Below are 16,955 nucleotides of genomic sequence, written 5' to 3' on the forward strand. Positions count from 1 at the left end.
CTAGGAATCTACGAGACCGCAAAAGGGCATTCAGTCCATTGTACCCATGCACATTAAGCGAACATTGACGAATCAATGATGATGAAAACAAACCTCACAATCCAACTTAAAAGAGGAGATGGCGAGGAGTTCAGTCCAAAAGATTTGGAATAACTCAAACCTAACCAATGAAGAAAGAATAGGGATAAGTGAGAGTTGGTAAACTTAACACATTAATAATGAATCTACACCAAAAGATAATTAGATAACAATTCAAGTTGCTATCCCTTCAAAACAAATTTTGAAGTAATATCCTTAGAATTTTTTGGTCCAATATTAAATAAAAATACATTTTATGGAGGAGTGAAGAACAGTGACAAGAAAGAGACAGTCAGATTACAAACAACAACAAATGTAGATAGCGAAAAAACGTTTACAGATACTGTTAGGTTTTTGATATAGATAATGTATTCTTTAACAGACTAAGGCACAATGAGTTGAAGAGTTGAGTGAAAATTTGCTTTTGGTTGTGAGAAGATTAGTGAAAGATCTTCAAGGCATTAATAACGCAACAGGAAAAAAAAAGTACTTAGCAAATCTCAGGACCAGAGGATTTCCACACAATGGTATGAAAATATTATACAGTGTGCCGAATTTCAAGAAAACGCCAGATTATTGAATGATTGTAAAACCTCTTGCCTGTTCAAAATAATGTCAGAGCTGCAGGTCAGTGAATTTATCTCTAAGTGAGAACATATTAGTGACTGAATAAGCATATACTGAGGAACCTCGATTACGTGAACGAAATGGGTGGGGAGTGTTTTGTTCAGATAATCGAATGCCGGATAACACAATTTAGTCAAGCATCGGGACCTTGCGATCTTGTCCGGATAATACGAAATTCGGATAATCGAATGCTGGATACTTGAGGTTTCTCTGTACTTGGAAAGCTAATCCAGGAATTGGCATGGTTCTGTGAAAAGTAGGCAATGTCTTGTTAGACCTAATACAGTATTTTGGTAAAATCACCAAAGTGTAAGATTTAATGGACAGTGCTTACACTGGTTTTCAGAAAGTCAACTAAAACCAACTGCCACAAAATTGAAGGCAACGTATGACAAGATAGGAAACTAGATAAGAAATAGGAACTCATGACCATTCTCCAAATGGTGAGTATTAAAAGAATTGGTGTTGAGATTCCTGTTTCTCTGGAATAGAGTGGTATATTTCCATCTTCACGTTATAATACTAAGGGACATAGGAGTGACAAAGATCTTGAAATTGCATAGGGCAGGCATGAAATTTTAATTACCAAGTTTTCAGATATGGTCTCTCACATTTTAAAAATTCTGAATTCACTACATTGAGAGCCACGAGATTTATTGGAAGAGATCTTATGACAAATCAAATCACAACATTATTCTTGCAATTTTAAAAGATATGGAAGACTTAGATACGAGGGGGGTTTGAGAAGTGAAGATTACTCTTAAAGCCAAATGTGGAGATATATAATTCATTAAACCACATAGTTCCATTATACCTGAGACAGGAAGTTGTTTCCAGATTCAGATGCTCTCTCAAAAGGGATCATCCATCAAACTCGATAACTAAATTTACACACTTAAATTCCCTAAGTGTTTTCTACAAGTGTGAGGGTCAGTCCTGTCAAAATACTACAGTCTCCATTAGCAGAAGGCATTTACCAGTTAATAGATATCAGCTAAATTGGTTGCACTCTCTCCAAGTCAGAATGTGTGCTCAAGCATATAATTGGCTTGACACAGCGCTGCAGCAGTGCTGTGGGAAGTGCCATCTACGAGATGAGATGCTTATCCGAATTCCCTCTACTCACTCAGGTGAATTCAAAACATCTTATGACACTATTTCAGGAGTGGGAAGCTTTCCTGGTCAATACTATATCCTATATTCCAGCAATAACCATATTTTAAAGAGGTATTTCACCAATTATTATGCACTTTTGTGCATGGATATAAGCCCCAAGTTATTTCTTTTTTCAGTCATCCCTTTCAAAACCACGGTCTGGTGAGTGCACCTCAGTACTAGAATTAAAACTAACTTGATTTACAGCTGTGTGCAAAACAGCTGATTCCATTGAAAATAATGTAATTTTTGAAAATTTTCAACACGAAAACAAAATTACAAGTAGCTCTGCATAACAACTTGCAATAAACCATGCAGCCCAGGAAAAGCAGAAAAATGTGGTGATTTCAAACTTTGAAACCCGGAAACAGATACATCAAGACACCAAAGAATGTACAGTTCTCATGTGTCTCCAAACCAAATTCTGTACTAGCAGTGATTATATTTATAAGGGCAATGTCCACTTAAGTGTTAGAAGATCTGATGAGTGTACAGAAAACCCATACACAAAGAGAACAGCACTATGCCTAAGCGGGATGCAGCTCCTGCCTGGAGCTCACCCACTCTGTCCATTTTTACTTTTATTTCTTACTTTAATCAACTTATCCTCTGTCGAAAGAGCAAGCCTGGTACGGGGGAGGGCAAGCAAGCCCGATGTGGGGGAGGGAGAGCGAGCCCAGCGCAGCTGAGATAGCAGTCCCTTGGCAACTGTGGCGGCGGTGAGAACTGGCAGCCCGATGTGTCTCAGCATCTGTGGTGGCACCAAGCATTGGTAATCAACCAGCATGGCTAAGCACTTAAGGACTGCGGTGTTGAACTTTTAACTATACTTCCTTATTTTTCCACTTTGTACCTAAGATTTTGTACCTAGATGGCTTTGTATCTAAGGCGGCTCTGGGAATGGCAACGTTGTGCACTTTTCACTGTACTCCTGTATCCCTATACTTGAGTACACATGACAATAAAATCTAATTCAAATCCAATAAGCTGTCAAAAATCTCTACCGAAACTTTATAAGTCCAAACAAACTCCAAACAATTACATACAAAACAGGCTGAGACTTGCTAGAAATTTTGTTTGTTTAATATGCTTTTACAAATAACTTCCCTTCACTTATAGCCACACTCGATCTTGCTCATTCAGATAGAGAAGCTGTTGGCAGATCTGTCAATTGCAGACTAATTCTCACACTCTTCTATCAAGCATCTGAGAACAAGTGTGCACATGGAGCGAGCATGAATTCCTTTCCTACAACAACGACACGTCAATTATTAACATCACAAAGCAGCCGCCCTCCCTAATCTAGCGCGTGAAAACAAACAAGTAAATCAGATCAGGAAAAGGCAGTTTACTGAATCAGCAGCATGGGTTGAAAGATCTCAAAGGTGACCTAGCTAAGAGGCTTTATTACTGTGATAAACCAGTTGCTGCAGATTAAGCACTTTGCATGTTAAATCTTTTCTACAACTGCTGACTTTCTCCCTTTCCTCAATGGTTCTCATGAAACCAGTTGCTGCTAGGTGATTGCCAAAAGTTGGAAGCTGAATTTTAAACATGGAACTTGGTGAGAGGAACGTAGCCCTACAACTCAACTGTGGAATACTAACCCAACTGTCTCACACTCAGCATCAACATAACCATATCAATGGCTCTGTGTGCTGCAAACTCCACCTCAAGTTGATGCAAACTGCATGTGGACAGAGAGGAACTCAATGTCATCCTGAAGTGACCAAAAGTAGCACCCAGTCTCAAAAAATGCTGCTACCAGACATTGAGGAAATAGTCTCAGCCGTAAATTGTGAGATATCCAGGACTTGGACAGGCCCAAAATAATCACTCTGCCATTTCTCACTGGGAATTAAAATTGTCAGAATATGCATCACAACACAAAGGGTTCCTCCTCTCCCTAAAAAATGTTATCTTTCCTTTAGTGTTTTATTTGGATCATGCAGTGCTAAGATCGAAGTGCTCCAAAAGAAGCCTAATTTTGAATCGCCTTTCCTTTTCCCAGTGTTTTCTCCCTACGACTGCTCTTTCACACTTTCCGGAGCTGGGAGGTCAAACCAGAGGTCAGGGCTGCTTCTATGCTTGTTTCTTCTTCACTCCAAGACGCTTCTGCTGCCTGTCACAGCCCATGTACACACATGCATGGGCCCACTTGGCAATCAAAGTATGCATTAGGGCCATACTGCATTCTAGATAAACATTCTGATAACTGATAGCCTGGGTTTAAGATCAAATACACATTTAAAAAGAACATATAACTTGCATTTATATCATGCCTTTCATGATCTCATCATGTTCCAAACTCTTACTGTTTGAAATGTAGTCATTGCCATAACATAGGAGAAATAAAAGCAGCCATCCTAATGACACTAGTGGGACATTGGCTAATGATTGCACAATGTTCAGAACTATCTGCCACTCTTCAGACACTGAAGCAGTCCATGTACAAATGCAGCAAACTTGCATAATATTCAATCTTAGGTTGACAACTGTAAATTAACATTTGCATCACACAAGTGCGAGGCAATGACCACATTTCCAACGAGAGAATCAAACCATCTCCCCATGACATTCAATGGCATTATGATCACTCAACCCTCTACTGCCATCATCTTGGGAGTTACCATTAACCAGCAACAAATATTGTACCTACAAGAGCAATTCACAGGCTGCAAATGCTCCAAGGTGAGTAACTGGACTCCAAGCTTCTTGAAACCTATCAAACAATTACAAAGGACAAGTCAGCAGTTTGATGGAACACAGAGGAATCTCAATGATCAAATATCGGATTATGCGGCATGATCGCAAGGTCCAGATATTTAGCTAAACTATGTTATCTGACATTTGATTATCCAGGATTTGATAAACTGAACGAAATACTCCCCCCGCTGGTGTCCTTCGGATAATCTGTACATGCCACCTATCTGGATGTGTGCAGATCCAACAACACTTAAGTACAACAAAGCAGCACACTTGATCGGTACCCCATCCACCACTTTCAACATTCACTCCTTCCACCACCATACCAAACCACAACATTAACAGTGTGCACCATCTACAAGGTGCACTACAATAACTAACTCAGGACTCATTCAACAGCACTTCCAAACCTGCAATCTCTGCCACCAGGAGGGAGGTGCATGCAAACATCAAGTGCAAGTCCCATCCAAGTCAGATGCCATCCTGACATGAAAATGTTCTACTATTGCTTCAGTGTTGCTGGAACAAAATCCTGGAAATACTCCCTAACAGCATGTGGAAGTACCTACCAGAGATTGCAATGGTTCCAGAAGACAACTCACTATCACTTTCCCAAGAATAATTATGGATGGGCAAAAAAGTATGACCCAGCCTCCATTGTCCACCTTGCATGAACAAATTTAAAAAATGCTCAAAGGAGTCCAGAAACAATCACACAACAGAAAGTTGCTACATTTTACAAGATGGAATTTAGACACTTCCCAATGGGAGACTGATTGAGAAAGTGAAGTCGCATGGGGTCCATGGTATACTAGCTAGATGGATAAAGAAATGGCTGGGCAACAGGAGACAGAGTAGTGGTGGAAGGGAGTTTCTCAAAATGGAGACCTGTGACCAGTGGTGTTTCACAGGGATCAGTGCTGGGACCACTATTGTTTGCGATATCCATAAATGATCTGGAGGAAGGTATGAGTGGTCGGATTAGCAAGCTTGAAGATGACACTAAGATTAGTGGACTAGCAGATAGTGAAGGGAACTGTCAGAGAATACAGCAGATTATATAGATTGGAGGGTTGGGGGCGGGGGGGGGGGCGGAGAAATGTCAGATGGAGTTCAATCTGGGCAAATGGGAGGTGATGCATTTTGGAAGATCTAATTCAAGAGCGAACTTACAGGAAATGGAAAAGTCCTGGGGAAAATAATGCACCCAGAGAGATTTTGGTGTTCTAGTCCATTGTTGCCAGAAGGTGGCAATGGAGGTCAATAGCAGTCAAGGCGGCATACGGTATGCTTTCCTTCATCGGATGGGGTATTGAATACAAGAGTTGGCAGGTCATGGTACTGTTGTGTAAGACTCTGGTTCTGGTACACTTGGAATACTGCGTATAGTTCTGATCCGCACATTACCAAAAGGACGTGGATGGTTTGGAGAGGGTGCAGAGGAGGTTCACCAAGATGTTGTCAGTATGGAGGCGTGCTAGCTATGAAGACAGGTTGAATAGATTAGGATTATTTTCATTAGAAAGACGGAGGTTGAGGGGGGATCTGATTGAGGTATACAAAAACATGAGAGGCATAGACAGGTTGGATAGCAATAAACTATTTCCCTCAGAGTGGGGGACTCAATTACTCGGAGTCACAAGTTCAAAGTGAGAGAGGAAAGGTTTAAGGAAGATATGCGTGGAAAGTACACATAGGGTGGTGCGTGCCTGGAACTTGTTATCAGTGGAGGTGGTAGAGATGGGCACAATAGCGTCATGTAAGATGTATCTAGACAGATGCATGAATGGGCAGGGAGCAAAGGGACACAGATCCTTGGAAAATAGGCGACAAATTTTTAGATAGAGGATCTGGATTGATGCAGGCTTGGAGGGCCGAAGGGCCTGTTCTCGTGCTGTATTTTTCTTTGTTCTCTTTGTACTTTGAAAAGAAGCAGCAAGCATAAGAGGAAAAACAGTTATAAAAAACTAACTTGCAAAAAAAAAACACCATGCAGGCTAGTATGACCACAGTATGCAGTAACAATAAATGAAGCCCAGTTTTGAATATTGCCCTCCTTAAACATGGTTAAACACACTATCCATAATGCTCATTTGTAAGATGAAAACCTCAACCAGAGGAAGTAGTCTTTAATCAATTCAATGTCACAGAATGAAATATGCTTTAAAAATTGAAAGAGGTTTTCTGGGGAAGGGTCATTCGACTCACAACAAAAACTCTGATTTCTCTCCCCAGGCGCTACCAGACCTGCTGAGCTTTTCCAACAATTTGTGTTTTTCAATTGATATGTTTTGCTTGGCTTCGTTGGTACATTTTTCATTCGGCCAACAGCTGTAACATGGGGCTTCTCGCAACCGATACTGCTTAAAAACAAAGACCGCATAATGGAATCAAAAATATTTCAATGCGCTTTCTTTCTAAACAAACAAAAAAAAGTACAACTTCTATTAACACCTCTATTAATACCTCTCTACCTTTGGTTGATAAGATGATAGTGGAGTTTGGAATGGGGCCCCAGGAACTCTAACAGTTGTAAGCAACTGGGAAGAGGAAAGGAGTGAAACAGAAAGTCAGCTAATCCTCTTTCCATTCAATGACCAGTACTCCAAGCAGAAATTGGGCAAAGACTGAAGTGCACTTGGATGAGACAGGCTCCCCAGAACAAAATAGCTTTTACACAGAAATCTTCACCTCAGAAGCAAGGCATTCTCCCATCTATGCTCAACAATCACTTCTTTGCTCCCTACTTACAACATATCCTTCTACTCCTTTCACCTTCATGTTCAGTTATCTTGGTCAGGAATACAAAAAGGCCAGCGTAACAATGCATCAGTGAACAACAGATCTTATTTGGTAGGGGTCCGAGCCCATATGCTGGAGAGAAACTCTGAGGGAGGGGAGAAAAACAAACTAACTCAAAACCATACAGAAGGAACAAGAAAGACAAATGCAGCTGTGGAAAGGATATATCACAAACACATGACTGCTCAACAATGTGGCGCTGTATAAACGATATCTTGTGCAGCCACTGATTGATGACAGCGTCGACACACAGATCCAATTGCAAATAAACTGTGAGAAGCTCCTCTGCACTTCAGGAATATTCCATTACAACTCCCTCATGGAACTATTGAGGACAACAGTCAATAATGCGATCACATTCATCAGAATGAAAAACAATATTTACATAAAACAAATGGCAGAAATGTTGTGACTGCTTAGTCGATTATATCAGCTTCAACACTCACCAAGGTTCAATTGGGATGTGTCAACCTACACTAGGGCAGTGAACCTTGCAATGGTGCCAGCTCAGCTCTACTTTGTGCGCGCCCATGGGCTAACTTCTATTCACTATGTTGGCTTAGTAGGGAATTGAGTATAGGTGTCATTGGCAAGGTCAGCATTTTGTGCCCATCCTAAATTGCACTTGAACTGGCTTATCTAGTCATTTCAGACAGCAGCCTAGAGTTAATCACATTGCTGTGGATCACATGTAGGCCAGACAAGTATTGTAGCTTTTCTTTCATAATAAAGTGCATTAGTGAACCAGATGAATTTTTACTCTGAACTGTTAATATTTGTCAATGTCACAATGACAGAAATAAACTTTATATTTAGACATATTAACTAGTTTTAAAATCCAGTTACCATAGAGAGATTTGAACACTTGCTTCAGGAAATTATCTTGGGCCCTGAGATTACTAATTCAATACATTAATACTACTCCAACATCTCTGCAAATAAGGAATATGGTCTGCCACCTGCAGATGCAAAATAAAAGCCTTCTCCTTTGGCAAACTGTCCAATCTAAATCTGAAATCTTCATCACCGCAGCCACCTAAAATCCTACAGCTTTTAAAACAAGTGTTTTGTTTAAACAAAATGCTTATTTCTGTCAAGTAGTAGTATATGCAACTTCCCAGCAAGTGGTACTGCATAGATGGCTTCAGCACCTATCAGGGAACTGAAAACAAAAGAATCAATTGAGAATGTGAAGCAGCAGGGGAAAAAACACAAGGTACCCGGAAGAATCAGCAAGTCACATTAAATAAATATAAATTTAGAGATCAACAACAGAGATAAAGGCCATTTGGCTATTGAATCTGCTGATCAAAAATAACCACCTAATTATTCTAGCCCCATTTTCCAGCATGTGGTCCATAGTCTTGTATCCTTTGGCATCGCAAATACTTCTTCAATGTTATGAGGGTTTCAGCCTCTTCCACCCTTACAAACATTGAGTTCCAGATTCCCATGATACTAAAGAATAAAATATTTTGCCTCACACCCCCATTAAACCTTTGCTTCTAACCATAAATTTACACTCTGGTCACTGATCAGTGAGGAAGGGTTATGTCCGAAACGTCGACTCCCTGCTCCTCAGATGCTGCTTGCCCTACAATGCTTTTTTCCAGTGCCACACTTTATTGACATTGATCCCTTCATCAAGGGAAAGGTTTCTTCCTGTTTACCCCATCTATGCCACTCATGACCGTATACATTTCAATTACATGCCGCCCGCCCCAAATCTCCTCAGTTCCAAAGAAAATAACGCCACTCTGTCCAATCTCTCTTCATAATTAAAACTTTCCAGTTCAGGCAACATTCTAGTAAATCTCTGTACTGCAAGTACATCTCTCCTATAATGCACATTAAACAACTGACTAAAGAAATTGTTATTGTAAACTCCAGAAAAATTCAACTGCAAGTGAAGTCAGAGTGGGAAAGACAGGAGCAAAATTAACTTCAGGGAAGTCAACAGCTGATCTTAAAGGACAGTAAATAAGAGTGAAGTTGTTTTTAAAAGAAAACAAGTGGTAGATGAAAAGTACATATAGAAATCTAATTTATTTCATTTAAAACACTGACACCACGGCAGGTGCTGAAGTGCAGTACATTTCACCTGGAACTCCTTCCTAACAGCTTATGGTGTCGATCTACAGCACACACATTGCACTGGTTCAAGAAGGCAACTCACCACCTCAAGCTCAACTAGAGACATGCAATAAATGCTAGTCCAGCCAACAATGTCCACATCCCATTGATGAATAAAAAATGCACATGTCTTTTACCTCTTTAGTTACATTGCCACTTTTACATTAATATGATGTGGCATTGACACAAAATCAGTACAAATTGTCATGCATTGTGAGAAATAATGGTGAATTGCTTGGCATTTCCTGAGTGGGGCAGAATTCAAACCATTTTGCCTTCACACTAGGTGACATACAATTTCTCAAATTTCCATTATTATTTTTTTTGCTGGGAGCAAACAGTTGTCCTGTTACCTCTTCAGCCTTAGAAACTGAACTTGATCTCAGCTATGCAACACAGAGCAAAGCACAACTCGGCTTAGATGTAAAACATTAGGCAGGATCTCTGTTGTTATCTAGTTACCTTTGCCACAAAGCAAGGTTGGATGGAAAGCTCAGTGCAGACGCAATTGGTTTTGGCCAGGAGGTCTCTCCACAGTTAAAAAGACCACTTGATACTCACTGTCAAAGACTATACATCAAGACCAGATATTGAACAACATACTGGACGGTCCAAACACGCAAACAGGTCCAAAACAGGTGTGATTAAAGATTCTGCTACTTCTATTGAATAAACACTTGGACTCCAAGAGCTGTATTAGTGTATGTTCTCAGTGATTTTATTATTTCAGGAAGTAAAAATCCAAGGCAGGGTCCCCAAACCGCAGTATATTTCAAATTTTCAAAATGGTCACCTCATATGACAAGACCTGGAGAGACAAAACCAGCTGCAGAGGGATTAGAAAACTAGTAAATTGTGCTCATTGCTCCATATGTAACTGATACAAATAGCCTTTAAATCCACTGCACTTTCTTCCCCCTCTCTACAAATTTAGTTGCTTTAAAATAAACACAACTGGAACTTCTCAGTGACCATCCACTCCTTATCTACTCTGTCTGGAATAGTCCAGCACTCGCCTGTTGTGTTACATCCTCAGCATTGGAGTTAATCTGTTGCCTTTCATTTGTAGTAAAACGAATCAGTTGAGGTCCTTGCTTCTAATTCTAACCTGTCGCTCAGCAATGGCAATATCATCTCGCTGTCAGTCTGCAGTTTATATTTTTCAAACCCATTTAGATTTCACCACAGAATCTAGCTTCAGACTTCAGTGCAGAATGAAACAGAGATACTTGTTGAAAGTGCCGTCTTTTGTATGAAAAGGTAAACTGAAGTCAGAATCTGCCACAACGCTAATCAATAAACAGGAACGGTGTACTTCTCATTTATTTATCAACCAATATCACTAAATTACTTGTTCATTATTTAATTTTTGGTTGTTGGACCATGTTGTGTACACATTATAAATATTATCACTGTTGGGAAATACAAAGACACCAGTGAGGTAGAAATGCATTGGGATATCCTGAGGTAGTGAAGAGGGTGTCACCCAGACATGCAGCTTGATCTTGAAGGTTGGCACAACTGGCACTAGGAAAACGACTGTAATTTCTAATCATCTAATATCGCTAATCAGGTACATGAATCCTCGTTCAACCTTTTAACTCAATTCAGGTGAAAACTTTGTTGTCACAGAGTGATGCTAAATTTTAACCCACAAAGAACTGCGACATCACATCCAATCAGGTTGGAGACTGAATAAACAGGTATAATTCAAATTAAAGCAATGTGAAAAATCACACAACACCTAGTTACAGTCCCAACAGGTTTATTTGGAAGCATTAGCTTTCGGAGCGCTGCTCCTTCTTCAGGTGGTTGTAGAGTATAAGATCGTAAGACACAAAATTTATAGCAAAAGTTTACAGTTTGATGTAACTGTAATTATATACTGAAAAAGACCTGGATTGTATGTTAAGTCTCTTATCTTTTAGAACATGGTCATTCTGTTGGTCTATAAATAGTTGTGTGGTTTTTAACTTTGTACACCCCAGTCCAACACCGGCACCTCAGGAAACTGACCCTTCAGTCCAACTCTTCCATGCTGACCAGATCCCAACCTAATAAAGTAATGTGGACAGACTTGCAAAGCTATTAATTAATATTATTATTATTTTGGTGAAGTTTTTGTGACAAGCCTGTCATGATACTATGGAATCATGTGTGAGCTGGAACAAAATCTGAACTAACACAAACTTTCTTGAATAGAAAGTTACTGCGATTATTCAGACAGGTCAGCAATACAAAATGGCTGTGGGAAGGAAAGCGACATGAGGTGGGTGTTGTGAGAGCGAGAGAATGGGCTGGCTTGTTGTAGGAAGAATGGTATCAAGGAGGTCAGATTAGAATAGAGAAGATACTTGCTTTTGACTGGCACAAACATGATGAGCCAAAGGGCCTTTATCTGTGCTGTAGATCTCTATGACTCAATGTCAGCAGGTGTTGTGGATGAGGTTCAGGCTCCAGTGCCCATTTATCACACATTGTCCTGGAGAAGATGGCGGTAGAACACTTTATTGAATTGCTGCAGTCTACGTGGTATAAGGGCACCCAAAATGCCGCTAGGAAGAGAGTTCCAGGACTTTGACCCAACAACAATGAAGGAATGGGTGGTGGTGCTCCCATGCATCTGCTGCGCTTGTCCTGCTGGATGGTACAAGTTTCAAGTTTGAAGATGCTGGTGAAGGAGTCTTGGTGAATTTCTGCAATGCATCTTGCAGATGTTAAGCACTATTCAGGTTGAGAAAGTGAAGGTTAAAAATGGTCGATGGAGTGGATTAATTGTGTGGCTGCTTTGTTCCATAGAGTTAAATAGGGGGAATTCAGTAAAGATAATGCTACTGAATATCGAGAGACAATGGTTAGATTCACTCTTCTTTAGGATGTTTCAACCTGAAATTCATCCCCACTCAGCTTCTGCTGACATTGTTGTGGGGTGGTGAAAATTTGACTTGCTACATATTAGCCCAGACCTCCATATTCTTTAGGTTTTGCTGCAAGCAAGTTGGGGCCACTCCCATTGAGAACTCTGTGTACTTATCATAAACATCTTCCCTTCTGATGAGGAAACAGCTCAAGACGGTTGGGCTGAAAACACTACCCAAAGGAACAATTGCAGTGAGTTCTTGGAGCTGAGATGACTGAACCTCCAACAACCACGACCATCTTCCTTTCTCCTCGGAATGACTCCTGAGACAGGAAACTTTCCCTGTTTCCTATTGATCCCAATTATGACACACTCAGTCAAAAGCAGCTCTAATGGCTAGCTATGGAGCTCAAGTCTTCAGTTTGGGTATTATGGGGTGTGATGGGGCTGTAGATGTGATGGGGCTGTGTTAGTGTAGTCTGTGGCAGAGTTGGTGAATGCTGCAGGGGATTTAGAAGAGTGGGAAAGAGGGAGAGATGTGGGGGCAGGGAAGATCTGGGGTTTGAGTGGGGCTTGGGGAGGGTGATTGAGATGTGTTAAGGGAAATCTGGATGTGTAAGCAGCTCTGGTGGATTCCTCAAGGATGTAATCTAGTGTTAAGGGTGATTTTCAGGTAGGTAAATTGGTGTTGGTGGTAGTTCTTGGGGAGGTGATTTGGTGTTGGGGATATTTTTCAGCAGGTGATTTGGTGTTAGAGTGAAGTGATCCAGTAGAAGAGATATCACATGGAAATTTGCTGTTGGGGAGGCGATCTTGTGTGAGGGGAATTTTTGATGGAGTTGGTAATCTGGTTCCAGTAGGTGGTCTGGTCTGCTGTCAAGGGACAGGAAATTCTGCAAATTCCGGTGAGGATAGCTAAAAAAGCAAAAAGGCGAGAAAAGATAAAATACGAGAATAAGCTAGCTCGTAGTATAAAAGGTTGCAAGATATATAAAATGTAAGAAAGAGGCAAGAGTGGACATTGGACCACAGGAAAATGAGGATGGAGTGTAGTAATGCAGAACAAAGAAATGCCAGAGGAACTATATCACTACTTTCTGTCAGTTTTGACTGTGCAATACACCAGATCTTCAAGGGAGTCAGGGGGCAGAGGTAGAGGCCATCTGTTTCCATGCTGTACATCTCTTTGACTCTATGACTAAGGAGAAGGTGCTGGCAGGGAAGCTGAAAGGTCTGAAGGTGGATAAATCATCCAGACTGGAAGAACTATGCTCCAGAGTTATTAAGGAGATAGATGAGGAGGTTATCGAGGCATTGCTGGTTATCTTTCAGGAACCATTGAAATAAGAGAGTCTTAGAGGACAGAAAAGTGACTAGTGTCAAATCCCTGTTTAAGAAGGGAGAGAGACAGAAGACAGAATACTGTAGGCTGGTTAGCCTGACCTTGGTCGTTGGGAAGATTTTAGAATCCATTATTAAAGGACCAAATTGAAGAGTACTCGGAAATATATGGTTAAATAGGGTGGTGTTGGCACTGCTTTGTGAAGGGGAGGTCACGTCTGTTAGAAATGTTTGCGGAGTTAATGAGCAAATTAATCAGAGGCGAGCCACGGGTGTGATCAATTTGGATTTCCAACTGGACAAAATATGCGCTCACAATATCAGGGTAAAGTTTTTGGCATGGATAGAGGATTGGCTGACTGGCAGACAATAGGGATTGCAGCCGTTGACGAGTGGACAAGTGGGACAACTATTCGCATTATACACTGAAAATCTGGATGAAGGAACTGACGGCATTGTTACTAAGCTTCCAGATGACACAAGGATATGTGGAGGAATACGTAGTGTTGAGGAAGCTGAAGAATCACTTGGACAGGCTAGGAGAGTGGGCAAGGAAGCGGCAGATGGAATACAACATGGTAAAGTGAGTGTTTACGCACTCTGGTAAGAATAATAGAGGCGTACAGAGTTTTCTAAATAAGTAAAGGTTGTGGAAATTTGAAGCACAAAGGAAATTGACAATCATACTTCAGTATTCTCTTAAGGTTCAGATGCAGGTTCAGTTGCCAGTTAGGTTTCAATTGCAATGTGGTAAATATTTCGAGGGGGCTAGAATACAATAGCTGAGCTGTACTGCTCGAACTGTGTAAGGTTATGATCAGACTGCATCTGGAATGTTGTGAGCAGTTTTGAGCCCTGTATCTAGAAACATCTATGCTGGTGTTGGAAGGGATCCAGAGGAAGTTCACAAGAAAAAAGGGCTTGCCACATAAGAAACTGTTGAGGACTTTGGATCTGCACTCAACGGAGTTCAGAAGGTTGAGGTGGTGATCTGATTGAAACTTAGAGAATACTGAGACACCTGCACGAAGAGGGACTAACAGCAGAGAGTAGTTCGAGAGGGTACTGCCTCAGAATTGAGGGATAACTCTTTAGGACTGCAATAAGGAGGAATTTATCCAGCCAGAAAACTGTGGGGAATTTATAAAAGGATCAAGGACACATCAGCCAGATCGAATGGCAGAGCAGGCTCGATGGGATGAATGGCCTAATTCTGCTCCTTTATCTCATGGTCTGTAGGGACTGAAGTGTCAGAGCAGGGGTAGTTGGGGTTTTGGGATGAGGAGAGCTGGTGTTAATGGGAGGTGATCTGGTGACTGGGCCGAGGTGATCTAGGTTGTTTGAGTGGGGGGAGTGGGGGAGGGGAGTGGGGGGGGGGGGGAGTGGGGGGGGGGAAGTGGGGGGAGTGAGGAGTGGGGGGGGAGTGAGGAGTGGGAGGGGGAGTGGGGGGGGCGAAGAGTGTGGGGGGGGAGTGGGGAGTGAGGGGGGAGTGGGGAGTGAGGGGGGAGGGGGGAGTGAGGGGGGAGTGAGGGGGGAGTGAGGGGGGAGTGAGGGGAGGGGGGAGTGAGGGGGGAGTGGGGAGTGAGGGGGGAGGGAGGGAGGAGGGGGGAGGGAGGGAGGGAGGAGGGGGGGGGGAGGGAGGGAGGAGGGGGGAGGGAGGGGGGAGGGAGGGAGGAGGGGGGGGGAGGGGGAGTGGGGGGGGGTGGGGGGGGAGGGGGGGTGGGGGGGGGGGGGGGGGGGGGGGGGGGGGGGGGGGGTGGGGGTGAGGGGGAGGGGGGGGGGGGGGAGGGAGGGGGGGAGGGGGAGTGAGGGGGGAGTGAGGGGGGAGTGGGGGGTGACCTGACCTGGCGATCGGGGACTGAGATGGTGATCTGGTCTCAGGTGATCTGGCTGCGGTGGAGGCTGACAAAGTGATCCGATACCGGAGTGAGTTGGTGATCTGGTACCGGGGGGTGACCTGGTGTGGGGTGGAGAGGGGAGGGAGGTGGCTGGGTGACCCGGTGTCGAGCTGCTCCGATGATGCCTGCCCGGCCTCTGCCCGCTCCCCGGCTGCTGTCACTCCGGATCGGCCTGGCCCGGCCCCCTCCAGCCCTCACGGAAGCCCGGCTCCTGCACCAGGAGCTACCTGTCCCCCGGTGTCTCAGCGAGACCGCCCCGTCCTGTACTCACCTGTCTGGGCTGGCCAGCGGCCCCTGTCCCCGGGCCTCACTCACTCTCTCGGCCGCTCGGTCCGTCGCCAAGTAACGGAGCGGTTCGCTCCCAACCGCCTGGAAACCGGACACAAACAAGCAAGATGGCGGCAGGCGGACGGGCGGCCACCTCATCACGCTCATCAATATGCATACGCCGCCCCTGACATCATCACGCTCATCAATATGCGCTCGCCGCCCCTGACATCATCACGCTCATCAATATGCGCTCGCCGCCCCTGACATCATCACGTTCATCAATATGCGCTCGCCGCCCCTGACATCATCACGCTCATCAATATGCGCTCGCCGCCCCTGACATCATCACGGTCATCAATATGCGCTCGCCGCCCCTGACATCATCACGGTCATCAATATGCACACGCCGCCCCTGACATCATCATGTTCATCAATATGCGCACGCCGCCGTCGATGTCATCACACTTATCAATTTTTGCAGGCACCATGACATCACCACGCTCGCCAGTAGGTACACGGCGTCGCTGACGCCATCACGCTCATCAATATGCATAACATAAGAGTAGCAGCTGTTTGTGGAATAGAGACCCAGACACAAGTCACTGACACTTTCCTGAAGCCCAGTCATTCAACCCATTCAGGTCCTGTACAGTTGAAAGGACACTTTCTCTGTACTGGGTTACTGTTCATGGGATTGAGGGAGTTCCTCGATTTTGGGTGGTGCATACACTCCATCCACCAAGGAGAATCCTAGATCAGAGACCTGTATCACTTTGCAAAATTGGGCAGCTCCCTCTCACCGTACCTTTGGTGTACTCTTGTTGCACAGGGAGGGATATGGATTAAAGTGAGCTGCCTGGAAGGGTTGGATAGCAAAGAAATTCAGAGTGGTAGTGACCTTCACTGGTACATGGAATGTGTATGTCATGGAATTACAGCACTGAAACATGCGTCTCCTCATCCTTTATTTTCTCAATTCACCATCATGTTCCCATCCTCATGTTTTTTCCTATTGATATACGTACGCTAGACAGTGCTGGACTACTAGTGGAAGCAGAATAATACAGATCATTTGACAGGAGCTG

The 16,955-nt window shown here is 43.2% G+C and overlaps 1 protein-coding gene across 1 annotated transcript in view; it reads right to left on the reverse strand.

Moving 5' to 3' along the window:
* The window catches only part of ip6k1 (inositol hexakisphosphate kinase 1), a 72,244-nt gene extending 56,238 nt beyond the window's left edge, over window positions 1–16,006 (reverse strand). Inside the window, exon 1 of the mRNA XM_060835786.1 lies at window positions 15,872–16,006. The gene's annotated coding sequence lies outside the window, so the exon portion shown is untranslated. The remainder of the gene's footprint in view (window positions 1–15,871) is intronic.
* Between the last annotated feature and the right edge of the window lie 949 nt (window positions 16,007–16,955).

Source organism: Hemiscyllium ocellatum, chromosome 14 (assembly GCF_020745735.1).
Source record: "Hemiscyllium ocellatum isolate sHemOce1 chromosome 14, sHemOce1.pat.X.cur, whole genome shotgun sequence".
Classification (NCBI taxonomy): Eukaryota; Metazoa; Chordata; class Chondrichthyes; order Orectolobiformes; family Hemiscylliidae; genus Hemiscyllium; species Hemiscyllium ocellatum.